This window comes from Anomalospiza imberbis, chromosome 2, assembly GCF_031753505.1.
Source record: "Anomalospiza imberbis isolate Cuckoo-Finch-1a 21T00152 chromosome 2, ASM3175350v1, whole genome shotgun sequence".
NCBI classification, from domain to species: domain Eukaryota; kingdom Metazoa; phylum Chordata; class Aves; order Passeriformes; family Viduidae; genus Anomalospiza; species Anomalospiza imberbis.
In genome coordinates, this window is record NC_089682.1 from 81,586,764 (window position 1) to 81,600,699 (window position 13,936).

Below are 13,936 nucleotides of genomic sequence, written 5' to 3' on the forward strand. Positions count from 1 at the left end.
GAAGGAAGCATCTTATTTCTTAAAATGAATTCCATCATGTGCTGGCCATAAAGCTTTGCCATCATGACTGGTGGATTGGTTTAGGTAATTTTTATTGTAGGCTTTGCTTTTCAGCAATGGGTTTAAGTAAAGAGTGTTAAAATAACAGTAAGTAGGCAATTGGGCAAGAAAACACTAATGGAGTAAGATGACTAAAATGTCACATTGCCCCAGTACACATCAACCAACCCATCATGGTTCCAAAAGAAAATCAAGCCCTTAAAGGTGTGTATTACCCTGTCACTAGGAGTATCATGGGGAAGATAAGCATGAGCTGAACTACTTGAGTGTGCTAATATCTCTCAAGAGTCATGGTCCTTTATTTCCTTGATTGCTCTGAAATGGCAACACTTATTGTTTTGCCCACTTTTGTTTTGAAATGTCAACTTATTGCTATCCTCCTCAAAGTCCCACTCTTGCCCTTGCTAATTTGCCCAAATTCAGAAAACCTTGGTTTTAGCATAAGCCTGGTTTAGATTATCACTGAGAAGAATCACTAAACAGCAATGATTCTTTCTGAAAATATGGACCCTGACATGCAGAGTTTGGGTAGTGAAAGACAGTATGTCCTACATTACTTGTTTCTTGGGTGTTAATAGCAATGCCCTGAAGAACTTCAAAGGCTCTGAGGACTAACCAGAAAGAGTTCCTTGAACATATCTCATCACACAGATCTATGGACCCACTCACAGGTACTGCCTGCCCAAACTGCTCCTTGGGGACAGCTGACTGCTTCCTTCCCACAGACCTTGGTTCCATTAAAGCCAAATGAAATCCTCTTTAGTCTCAATGAGAGCTCACCTACAACTTCTGGACTTAATGTACTGAGCAAGTGAGTGGGAAATCCAAAGTTAATAAGGGACATGGGTGAATGCACAGGAGCACAGCAATTAAGGAGACATTGGTAAAACCCCTCACTAAGTGTGCTAAGCAAGGAAATAGCCTGCTATGAGAGTATGTTTCTTTACAAAATAAAATGACAGAACAGATAGATGACATACATCCAGATCCTATGTACTGGAGAATCTTTATAACTATAAAAACCTATAAAGCTTAATCCTGTCTGCACTTATTCCGAAGGAATTATTCAGATGGAAAAATGTTCCCACTTGGTTTAAAGCCAGCACAAGCAGTAGCAAAAGGAGGGTGGTTTATAGGAAGTGAGTGCAGAGGAAACACAGTGGGCATGAATGAGAAATCCTTCTTTGATCCTAACCTGTCCTTATAAAATCTAGCTTGTGCAGTCAAGCTAGTTCAGTCAGTCAGTGCAGCTCTGAGGATGGACTAGTGGCCAAGAACTGAAATGCAACCCAGCTCACTGAGCATCCCCTGCTTCCCTCCTCTGTGGGCAAAATCACACTGAAAAGAAGGGAGTTTCAAAACTCTGTTCAGTCTGCTTGGTTTAAGTATTTTGAAAAAACAAAATTTTAAATTACAAAAAAAGAAAGAAAACCAAAAATATTTATGTGGAAGTTTGGTTTTACATAAGGACACTGCAGCAAAATAAATGCAATCATCTCATATTGCATCAGTATTTGGTACAACTGGCCTCAGTTCATAAACAAATATACTCAAAGTTAATATCATTAATTTAAACAAACACGAATAAAATATTTTTATGTAAATGGACAGACCGAAATATTATTTTGCAATTGCTCTGTAGGAAGCATGATGCCTTTTATGAGAAAATACAAGAGTAGTTACAGACTAGGAGTTAGTGCAAATACCTGCCTATGTCATCAAGTTGGAATATGTGATCTCTGTGCCGTAGGTACCAGGTTCCTTAACAGATTAAAAAAAAATTAGTGCAACACATTCTTCATATTACATTTTGGAAACTTTATTAATCATTATGTGACACAATAAAGAACTTCAATTTAAAATATGCAAAAAATAAAGCCGAGACACATATTCAATAAGCCAGGAATCCAAAACAATGACATCCAAGGCTGGTTTGTCATCCCAATTTTCCTTCATTACAAATGAGAAGAAATGCACTCCCTGCAGAGGGCAATTAATTTCGTTCAAGATATGTTGTATGAATCACCCTAAGAAGTTACCAAGTTCTTTCTAAAGGCTATACAGATGCAGAGGTCTGATGCTACGGTGTCTAGATAAATTCAAAGACAAATACTTAGTTACAGCCTTTGGAATGACAGTTTTGTAGCTAAGAGGCTTAAGGCAAATTAGAGAACTGTTCCACAGGCAACTTGGATTTGGTTTTATTCATGGCCAAAATTCCTGCTGTAGGGTATCTGCCAGTTAAAGCCACTATAGGGAAAGCACATGTGGTGTTGCAGGTATAAATGCACTACGGAACACACCAAATTTGAAAAACAAACTCACTGTGCCAGCATAAACAAATCCAAGGGATTGACTGCAGCTCTTATAACTTTAAATCATTACCATCAAAAAGGAATGGCCAGTACCTCTCCCAACCTAAAAAATAAACAATTGTCAACATAAACAAAACACAAATGGAATATTTTTCCTATTTTTCAGTAGAAGATAGGCAGGATCTATTCAGCAATCAGGTCTGAAGAGCAGCAGAAGGATTGCTGTTGAAGTGTTTAATAATAATGAACATTTGCACATGAACGTCAGTTAAAACTATTTCATCACTGAGAGATAATTTCTGTGTTCAGTGGACTAAGGTACACTGTGGCACTGGCAATGTTGAGAACATTTGAAGAGAGAATCTGCGCTTGCTTTCCCTTGCTCCACGGATACAATGTGTTCTCTCTGGAAAAGAGTCACCTTGCTCTTGGAGGAGGCAGAATGTGAGCACCCAGAACAGCGTGTTCTTCCTTTGCAAGAGTCCAGCTGACACTCCCATTTCCCTTGGCACAATTAGAAGCTGTATTTCAGCTACCCAACCCATTCACAAGCTCCTAAAAATTTTGATAACAGACAACAGGATATTTAAATTATGTTGCAGACATCTGTTGTTGCTATGATGTCTGCTTTACTATCAGGAAAGTCAGCAGGATCTCAAGATGCCTTAGAAGAAACTCAGTGTCTATTTAATGTCTCCTCTGAAACTGTTTGGGTTTTTTTGACACCACTAGGGTAAGGTTCATCTTGCCTTACTTCAGCTGTGTGAAATCAAACAACAATCAGCAACAATAAATAGCTGGTTTCTCTCTCCTCTATGTCAGGTATAAATTGATTGGATTAGTTTGCTCATGGGAGGTTTCTGTCTCTCTCCAGTGACTATACAAAGAATGTAGGTGGTTGGTGTTCACAACTATAATCAAATTTGTGGAACCTAGGTGAAAAAAAACCCCACAGGCCTTCACTGCAAAAATCCCATTTTTAGAGTTTTTCAAAATTTCCCATTAAAATATTTTTGATTGAAATTAGAGTACAGAAATGTACTAGGGGTAATCTTAAATCAGGCACTATATGACCCTTCATCTTCTGCTATAATCCTATTGTTCATTCCTTTGAAGGAGGTAAATTAGTCTGGTTTACTTTTTATAATGGAAATGAGAGTAGCAAATCAATGCACAGAATACAATATTTATTGGTAAAGATAAATTTAAAGTATATGAATTTTTAGAAGAAAAAAATATAGAAGAAAGTATCATTTTCAGCTAATGTAAATTTGGTGCTCTATCATCTTAGTCCAGTACTCTCTGGCCTGACATCAAACTGCTAATTGGTTAAAAAACATCTGTATGCTAGGGAATAGTACAGATTTCATCTTCAAATCTTTGCTATTCTTCCCCAGATTTAGGGCACTACAGAAGGATCACTAGTCAAAGTTTATCCATTAATTTAACAAATACAGGACAGCATTGATTCTACTAGAACTGCTAACCTAGTACCCTGATGTGAGTGGGTACTTTAACTAAATGATGGTTAGAAGAAGAAATTTGAATTCTCAGTGAATCTCACAGAGAGTCTACTGCAGGAAGGTCCTTACTGGCAGAATGCCTCCATCGCTCTAGATGTGAGATGTAAGAAGAAGTGAGGCTCTCAGACTAGGCCAACTTCTCACCATACATTTTGGGCTGGATACAAAGCTTCATTAATGCCCCATTCATGCTTTATGACCTGGGTTAATTATCACTCCCACTACTTAAACATCACTGAGAGAGTTTCTGGGTTCTTTGGCAGCAGCTGTCTCTCTCTTACAGACATGACAACCAGACACCTGAGCTGGAAAGTGACAAAAATTTTAGTTATCAAGTAGTTATAATTTAAGTAGTTATTATAGAGAGTTTGCATAAGACTCTATGTTTTGAAAAATTCTGTGAAAGGAAACTGGATTGCAGAGGTGGCAGCTGGCAAACTTCCAGAAGATATGAGTTCATGCTATTTACAGATTTTTTTAAAAGTTAGTACATCAGCTTGGAGCACATGCATGTGTATGCATGTTTTTTTTGTTGTTGTTTTTTTTTGGTTTTTTTTTTTTTTTTTTTTGTGTGTGCATTTTAGGCTGATTATAGCAATCATTTATCCTGTATCTACTGACCTCTGTGCTTATTCAACCTTTATGAAGTACTACCACAGCCTGCTCTGCACAGCTGGGATTCAGCAAATCTGTCTTAAGAAGGAAGGTTCCTTGTCTTGGCGTTTGCTGCATGGTTAACAAAGAGAGACAGTCACCTGTGGAGGATGCTTGTTCTGTTATCAAAGAGATGACAAAATACAGAGGATGGTTTACTCTCTGCTTCAGCCCTTCTCTTTCCAGGAAAGGAAAAGAGACACTCCAGGTTCACCTCGACAGCTGGCAAACAGGTATTCCATGTCAGTTTAGGGTTATGAAATGTAGCCACAACAGGTTAGCCTGCATGCTACAAGATCTGTAGGAGGCTGGAGTCCTCCTCGGTGCCAGCTCGCAATCAACTGGTCCGTGCTTTGCCTATCTGGCACAAGGACATGGGGAGCCCAGGACTTCTTTTGCCATCATTCTTGGGTGTGAACACAGGTAGGATGACCTTTCTGATTCTCTCAGCCAAGGAAGGATGAACTTATGGTCCTTAACACTGGTATCAGAACCCCTCTAAAGAAACAAAACCAAAGGAAAAGATCTTGTTTATCATGGAAAACCAGCATATGCTGAGCTAGGACTTGAAGAGCTTAAGGGCTCAGGGGCTGTCCATGCACCAGGGGTGGAATAGAGGAATTGCCTCCTGAGGAAAGGCTGCTTGATCCTCAGAAGATTCCAATGATATGTGGAAAGCATCTCCAGAAGAATCTTATAACCTCTTTCCCTGAAAAGTCCAGTGAACAGTCTTTCTCCATTTAATATTCCCCTTTCTACCAACTGCATAATATACCAGATAATATGATCATAACATTCAAATGGTTCATCTGACATGCCCAAGTATGGCAGAAGATTTTGAGATTAATATATAGAGTACAGACTCAGTGACCAAGAAATTGCAGAAACAGTCACAGACTTCGAGATTAGATTTGACTGGTTCATAATCCTAGACAAATGTACAATTCACACAAATTTAAGGAAGTTCTCCTGTCCCACTTCAGGCCATACTTGCTGAAAAATACCTTAGCTGTAAAAAAAAAGTAATTTTTATCCAAGGTTCTTTTCAGTTTTTGTCTCACACAAGTCAATATCTAAACTAGAAATGCAGTTGTAAAAGACTGGAAGAAATAATTTGAGAATTTAAACCAAAACAGACGTTTGAAGGGAGAAGAAAAACCTCAAATGAAACCAAAACAGCCCACAGCTCCAAGAAGAACATGTTACAATAGCGAAGTCATTTATTTGTTACTTTAGTCATTGTGGCACACTAAAAACCTTTTTATTCCTTTGAAAACTTCACTGTACAAAGAAATTTTCTTATTTTTAGTTGCTTCTCTTTTGACAGTCTTGAATTCTATTTTTCTGAAAGGTAATGCCCCTTTGAAGACTTCTGCATGCATATCTGTTACAGAAAGATTTAATTTACTCAATCTTCCCTGTATTGACTTAACAAAACTAAATTAATATGTATTTAGTCAGGAGATTATTTTTTTTCCAGCAACAATTCAGAGTGGACATGAGGATCATGGCACCATTGCTCCTGGTGTTACACTGACACCATGCTACACTACTTAAACTAGTGTCATTGTAATAAAGCAAAGGCGAAGTTTGGCTTATCTTTCTCACTTATTCAGGACTTCTAAAACAGACGGTTTGTGGAATTTTGTTTTGTCACAAAACATGGTGATGGAAGATTGATTTACAAACAAAGTTTTACCTTCAACCTTCCTTCAATAATTAATAACATTGTATTTGAGAAAGTAACAAGAACATAACCCAACACAACTTAAAACTGAATAGAAAAACTAATGATAAATCTGACACTCATAAAGCCATTAAATGTCTGAACAGAACAATGCTCCATCTATTTTTATCTGCTTTTTCTTTAAACGGGTTATAAGAGAGTCTTTTCTTCTTGCTTCTATTCTGCCTTTCCGTAAGATAAGGTGATTTAGTCATCATTTTCAAAATTAATTCAATCCCTTTTAACACTAACTACCAGCATCACCAGAGGCAAGCAGAAATGCCACACAGGATTTTCCTTGTTGGTTTTGCCATCTCACTCCAGTGAATCAAATCCCAGAAAAAGCTGACAGATTAAACAGTGTACTGGTAGGGAGACAGGTCTCAGGTCTTTGGAGAAGCAGTCATGCACATTTTTCCTTGTCAATTAAGTCAGGCAATAAACACACAAACACACACACAAAAAGGTGAAAGCTAATCCCTTAACTGTTATCTCTACATGTGTCCTTCAATATATACTTGGTGGTCTCTCCACGCTGAAGAAATGCAAGCCCACTGTCACCAAGAGCAGAACCACACTAGTCAGGACCCAATATTTTCAGTAGATAAGCAAAGATATCTCAAAAAGATAATCAAAATAATACCAGATCTGTAATGACCTCAATTTCACTTAAATTTCAGCTAGCAGTATTTGCCTCTAAATAGCATGAGATAAGAAGAAGTGGATTTTTTTTCTGGAGCTATTTTAAGGGCAATGACTGCTATACATAGAGTCAGAGTAAGTGGCTGAAGTTAAATTTAAAAGACAGACATATTTTTGTTTTCCTGTTTCCAAATAGAGTCTCATCTGTTCCTAAGTCAGAATAACAGAAGAAAAAATAGGAAAAAAAAAAAACCACAGTAAAGAATGCCATCCTCCTGCAAACAAGACCAAGGCCTTTCAGTGTAGAAGGCAACAGTAAAGGAAAACCATGTTTGGCTTCAGCTATTTTGATATTGAAGGATAAAGCTTATTTCTAAGTCTTGTCTAAAAAATGGGCGCAAATTCAGGTCTTCCAGAATTTCTGCTATTCTAGAACAGGTCTAAAGCACTCTCACTGGTGCCTGGCTTCCCTAACTACTAGTACACAAAACTACTGCTTAAGTGAATGAGGTTAATTCATGGAAAATTCAGTATGCTCGCACAGAAAACCTTGCTAAGCTATCTAGGTGTGGGCTTTGAAGCAAGTAACATAAACACTGAAATGTTCCATGTCACTGCAATACAATCAAATTTGAATTTTCAAGCAAACTGGACTTAAAGGTACTGTAATATTGATATTTAGTGTGTAGAACTTAAACTGCTTCCCACTCTGTCTAGTCTGCATGCTAAAGAAAATCTCTGTGCACTGTTTCTTAGAACTACTTATTTCTCAGATGAAACCAACATGCATCTCTATTACCTACGCTTTTTTTTTTTTTTTTTTTGCTTGTGGAGTACTCATTCTCTGTAACAAAAACACATAATAGAAGGTGTTTTTATTTACTTCCACCCGAAAGGTGCTGTAATGTTGGAAGAGCCATCTCACAAGTCATGCGTAGAGAAATCTAAAATTCGGTTGCCATGCTAACAGGAAGTCACTCAACTAAGTCCAGTAAAACAAAAGTGCATAAAAGATGCTTTCTGGTAAAAACAGAGAAATATTAGATTAACGAGTCTGTAGGTTTTGACAACTGTTGCCACAACTACAGTTGTGTGCCTTGGTAGAGTGCTGAATATCTGTCGGCATTTAAACTTGCAGAGCATCAGCTGCTTCTTTCCAACAAGACCATAGCTTCTCTCCCATCACCTCAGGCGTCAGGGCCTTGCCCTGTAAACCCCACATGGGGATGAACCCACCAGTCCCTTCCTCTGCTCCAGGAGCAGTCCCACGGCCCACTTCACCCTGCTCTGCTCCTGCCGCCTGCACCTCGCCGTCCCCCAGGTCCCTCCTGGGGGCTTCCTGACAGGACTCGCGTCTTCCCTGGCGGGTTCCTGCGGACTGCGCCGGCGGCGAACGAGGTCCGCTCGGGGAGACACGCCTGCGGGAACACCGCAGCTGCGGCCGCCACTACCGTGGGGACCGGGGCGCTCCGTGGCGCGGCTCCCGCACCCACCCATGTGCGTAACGTGAACTCCCGTCTGCCGCTGCCGGGGGCCGCGGCGCTCTCGGCGCCGGCAGGGCCGGCAGCAGCCGCGGGGACGAGGGTGGAGGGGGCGCGGAGCGCGGGTGGCGGATGCGGAGCCTCCTCCTGCCCCGCGGAGCGGCCCCCGCCCGCTCCCTCCGGCCCCCTGGGCGCTCCGCTGTGCCGCAGGTGTCACCCAGCGACCGAAGGATGCCGTTCCCCGCGGCAGCCGCTGCCCGGGAAAAATACGTTTATTACATACAAGAGGAAGGAAGAGATCCTAACACTCCTCTGGACTATCACCAAAGGCAAGGACGTGCACGATGTCGCTTTAGACGGCTTTTGGCTGCTTTTGTCGGCGCAAAAAGTTACCTTAGACAGTCATAGGCTCTTCTTTTTGCAGAGGGTCAAAAAGGTAATCAAAGGCTCAGAAAGAGGACAGATCAAAGCTGATGAGAACTTACTTGGTTTAGGTGCTTGCGCTGACAGCCGGCATTTTCCGACAGCAGTTTTAACAGGTCACATTTTCCCATGGAAGTTGTACCCTTTTCAATCCCGTTTGCAAATTAAATCCCTTCAGAACGTGTTTGTTTTGTTTCACTGGCTGCCGTCCATCTCAGGCACTATCCGCATTTTTTACTTTATTTTCTCCATGTTTGCCACACATGTAGGCACTCTCGGACGCACGCCACGAGTCAGCGGGTGCCCATCACCTCCGGCCGGAGGGACCGCGCCTGCCGCCGGGTTCCACTGCAACAGATGAGAGGCAGGTTCTTCCCCGGTTGCTTAGCGCGGCGTCTCCTCGCTCCCCCGGGAAGCCTCATGCCGGCTGCAAAAAGTAGCAGCTCCTCCCGACGCGGCGGTCCCCTCCGGAGCGCGGGCTGCGCGGCGCGGGGAGGGAGGGAAGACACCCCAATACCGGCGGAAGGAGCGCGGACGGGCACACGCCAGGTTTCTCCGTCCTCGCCGCTGCGCTCTCTCCTGAGCCGGCCGCAGGCTGTGCCTCGGCGGGCGCCGTCCCGCCGCCCCCCGCCCGCCCGGCCGCCGCCCCCGCCGCGCTGCCCCCGCGCCCGCGCCGCTCCCGCGCCCGCCGCCGCCCGCCCGCGCCCCCCTGCGGCCGCGCCGCGCCGGGCTCCGCGGGGCTCCGCGCAGGCAGAAGCCGCCCCGGGCGCTCCGCGGTGCTCACCGGCTGCCGCCCCGGGCACGGGGAGGAGCGAGAAGGCGCCCGCCGAGTGCTGGAGCGGGGCTCGTCGGCGAGCCGAGAACGCGCGCCGCTCGGGACCGCTCGGAGGCAGACGCACCAAGGAGCAGCCTCGACTCCGCAGAAAGTTGGCTGTCACATCGCTCCGCATTTGGGAAAGCCCTGACCCGCTCCATGCAGCCGCGGTGGGGCTCTGTGAGTCCGCCTCCGCGGGGGCCTCGCCCGGCGCGCTCCGAGCCCGAAGCCGAGGTTCGGTCCAGGTAGCTCGCCCGACGCTCCTTCCCGAGGCGCAGCAAAGGCTCTGCCCTGGTTGCGCCACTCGGCGCAGCCTCCAGCCGGGTGGTCCCTGCCCCTGCACCGCCCCAGCCTCGCCCGGTGCGCCTGGGTCAGCCCGGCCTGGACGTTACCGGGACCGAGCAGCAGCCAAGATTGGTAATAGAGGAGCAGAGGGAATAAGGCTGCTCAACCCCCAATTCCTCGCTTTACTTTTCCTTTCCCTAAAAAATTGTGACAGAAATTAAATGCACGAGATTAGAAATGGTAGGAAAAAGATACAACGTGCAGAGACAGAGATGCATAACAGAACATCAGTGTCTTTGCTGAGTTTTGTTTGTTTGGTTGGGGGTAATATAATAATAATACAAAACAACAACAACAACAATAACAATAATAATAATTATTTGAGGTCTGTTTGGACTCAGCCCCGCGTTAGGGTGTGGATACGATGTGCGCAGAGGGCCACCTGCCACCATGTGCAGAGCGTGCCGTGCCCGGGCGAACATCCCTCAACTCCGGCCCACTCCTGCCCCCACGGGATGCTGGCCCCGCCTGGCACCGCCGGGCAGCATGCCACCGGTTTCGCTCTTTGCCCGTCTCTTTGGATGAATAGATTCCACCTGGGGGCTTCGAGAGAGAAGCGGGGTGAAATAAGCCCAGGGCAGCACCGGGCAGGGCCGAGTCTCCGCGGGGCGTGCAGTGTCGCGCAGGCAGCCCAGCCACCAACAGCCCCTTTGCTTCCTGCACCGCCGGGACGGGAGTGTCCCTCGAGCTGGGTTTCACCTGCCTCCCTGGATCACACCGAGGAATGAAGCGCTTGCCAAAGCAGGCAGTCCTGAAAATGTCACTACAGCAAATGTGAAGGAGATGCCAGCCACAGCACACTCGAAGGCAACTGTGGAACGGGCACCAGGCCACCAGACCTCCACGGGCAGCAGAGGTGGTGCAATTAATCTGCATTAAGCTGTGCAGTGAAAATGCCAGATGGATTCTGCTCGGGGACTTCCAGGGTTGCAGCATCAAGTCCCTGCATCGGACTGCTGTGTGAACCACTGGCATACGTATTTTAGATGTGCTCCAAGTTAGGCATTGCTGGGATTTCAGCAGAATCACACTGCCTTTGGGGACCTGCTCAGAAAGCAGCCTCATTCCACAGAGCAGTGTGCCGTATAGGCAGGCAGTAACATGTCTCTGTGGTTCTCTTCCTAAGAGACATCAATGGAACATGTGAGATCAACTCGTGTCAGTTCAAATACAGATCAAATACCAAAAGCAGCTGCTTGGAAAGCTGAGCCGGATCGGTCCATGTCTTACAATGGGATGGGACCTTGACTGGTTGCAGACTTAGGATGTATTATTTGTTTGTATCATAAAAGTAAAAAGTAAGAGACACGGGAAAATAACAACATCTGTGCAACTCTAGATTAGGGATAACATGGTAGCTCATGTAAAGCTTTTTTCTACATATTTTTTTAACTACTAGTATAAAAGAAAAGGTGTAACGTTATTGTACTCTAACGAATTAGAAAAGGACTTACATGGGTTTAACATTAACAAAAGGACTTTTATGAACTTCAAACAATATACAATAATTCATTATTTAAGATGGAAACTTTTTCTATCTTTGCAAAGCATATATTTAGGATTTTTCACATCTTGAGCTATTAATAAGTTCTTGTTTTTTCTTGTTCCTTATGATAAATATAAATGTATTCACTTGGTTCTTAACTTCTTAACTTCTCATGAGAAGGTTTAGAAATTTCCCAGCCTTTCTCAGCTTTAGAAAATGTCTTTTACCTTTTTATATTCCTACACCAGTCATTCAAGTGAGCACACACACATGTATGCAAATGTTTGTGTAGACCCATACATGCATATCCACACCAAGGCAAGGAGAGAGAGCTGGGTAAATGGAGGCACACTTGAGGCCAGAGAGCCTGCAATGGCTGCTCCATCAGATTTAATTGGAATTGGCAATGTGAGCACATCAAAATATTATTGGAACATTTGTACCTCTCGTGCAGGCTACCAAGAGCACTGGTATTGCTCCGTGTTGCTACAGATTGGAAATGTAATCACAGCTTACTTTCAGAGGCATTTCCCAGAGCCAAGTGCTTTTTCCCCCATATATTTCCTTATTAGATCATGAGAAGACCAACTTCTGTTTTGAGTGTAATTTTTAATTTTTCACAAGCAAATACCTCTATAATTAACAGTATTTCCCGTGCCTTTTTATGCATATTGTGACATTTCTACTCTGCAGGGGTGAGCGCAACATGGCACTATCAATGTGGTTTACGTTTTCTGGCATTTTATGTATCATAACCCATTAGCAGTCTCCCATGGGTCTTCCCAAGCTTATAATTCCTTATTAAACTAATGTTCAGATAAAATCTCTGTGGTATTCCTCAGATGGGAAATAAGTAAACAGAATTTTACCTCTGTTTCAGGACAGTGGAGTCAGGATCCTTGCAACATTTTGAATGTTTGTTAGTACGTTTTATTCCTAACATGTAGCTAGCTGCCAAATGTTTCTCAGCAGTAAATACTGTGGCCAGGAGAGAGAAGTAAAGGGGAAAAATTAAACATTCTCTGAAACTTGTGTAATGTTTTAGGGGTTTTCAGGTTTTAGGGGTGATAAACAGCATGATTGGGTCTTCCTTTAATCTGTTCATAGTGTCACACCAAAATAAGTTCCCCTTAGGACCTTCTCCATTTCTACCTCCCATGTTACATCTTCTTTCTCAGAACACCTACTGGCATATGCCCAGGTGTTGATCATTTTCAATTCAGCCAAATCTTATATATCCAAAAAACCAAGCAGACTGTGATTTTTCCCTTCTTTCTGCAGTTTGTGTAAATATCACTAGGATAGATCTCTTGGTTTTATTTCATGAACAGAACACAAGATATAAAAGAGACCTTGAAAAACAAGATAGACTTAGAGCATTTAGGAAATATGAATTGATTTTACCTTCTAATATTAGTGGGTACAGATAAGAGCAACTGCAGCAGCTGTGATTCAGTACAACTTTACCCAAATCAGGTAAGCTGACTTGGCTCATTATCTTTAAAGAAGAAAGGAAGAAGCAATGCAGAAATTTCAACCATATTTGCTCATTCAGTACCGAGTAAAAGGTGCCATAATATTTTATGTCTCAGCTCATTTTCCTTATGTGCTACTGAAAACTTTTCTCACTAGCATGGACATTTAAGAGATTATGAAATTTTCTCCAAATTGGAGATTTATATGCATAAGAAAGAAACTGATACTAATTATTTTAAATAATTTTATTCCATTTATTAAAAATATTTGTATTATTTTTTATTAATTTGGAATAATGGAGGAAGATTTTTTCAGACTTCTTATTATTCTAATTTAATTTTAAATATACTACTACCAAGCTGTTGCTCATTAACAATGATGTAAAATCACACAGTACAATAGTATCTTTTGTTGCAGTTTAGATTTTTTTTTTCCGTGTTTGTTTTGGAGACTACACTTGTACACAGAATAAGGCTTATAATTTTTTCTCTGTATTAATCTAATTCATGAAATCTATAACAAATTAATTTCATTAATTCTATTGTTACAGACCCTGCAGTTCTCCCAGACAGAACTCTCTGCAAGCGACAAATGGTTCTTGCCAGCCCACACCAAGCATGCCATACTAAGTCTTTCCTTCCACATAACTCAGTGTATTACCATTTATGTACTTAAATACCATTAGACAAAACTCAAATTTCTGAGACTCGAGAAAGAGAGAGTCTATTTATTCACTGATAGAAGGATGTGGATTCTGTGAAAGAAGGTGGGGAATCTCAGCCAAAATCTTTCATTTTCTATGAAACATTTCTTGGCAGAGATATCATTCTTGTGAAGGTTTAGTGAGGCAAAAGGGTTGTGAGTGAAGAGAGAGACAGGAACATGCAAGGGAAACTAGTAGAGAAAAAGATTGATTCAGGGATGTCAATAAATAGCAACACTTTCTTTTAAACAAGCAAGTACTGATCTCAACTGTAGGACTCTTCCACTC

The 13,936-nt window shown here is 42.7% G+C and overlaps 1 protein-coding gene across 2 annotated transcripts in view; it reads right to left on the minus strand.

The window, feature by feature from the left end:
- Positions 1–9,466, minus strand: part of TRPC4 (transient receptor potential cation channel subfamily C member 4) — a 129,250-nt gene extending 119,784 nt beyond the window's left edge. For both annotated transcript variants that reach the window (XM_068182062.1, XM_068182060.1), the window contains exon 1: positions 8,887–9,466. The gene's annotated coding sequence lies outside the window, so the exon portion shown is untranslated. The remainder of the gene's footprint in view (positions 1–8,886) is intronic.
- Between the last annotated feature and the right edge of the window lie 4,470 nt (positions 9,467–13,936).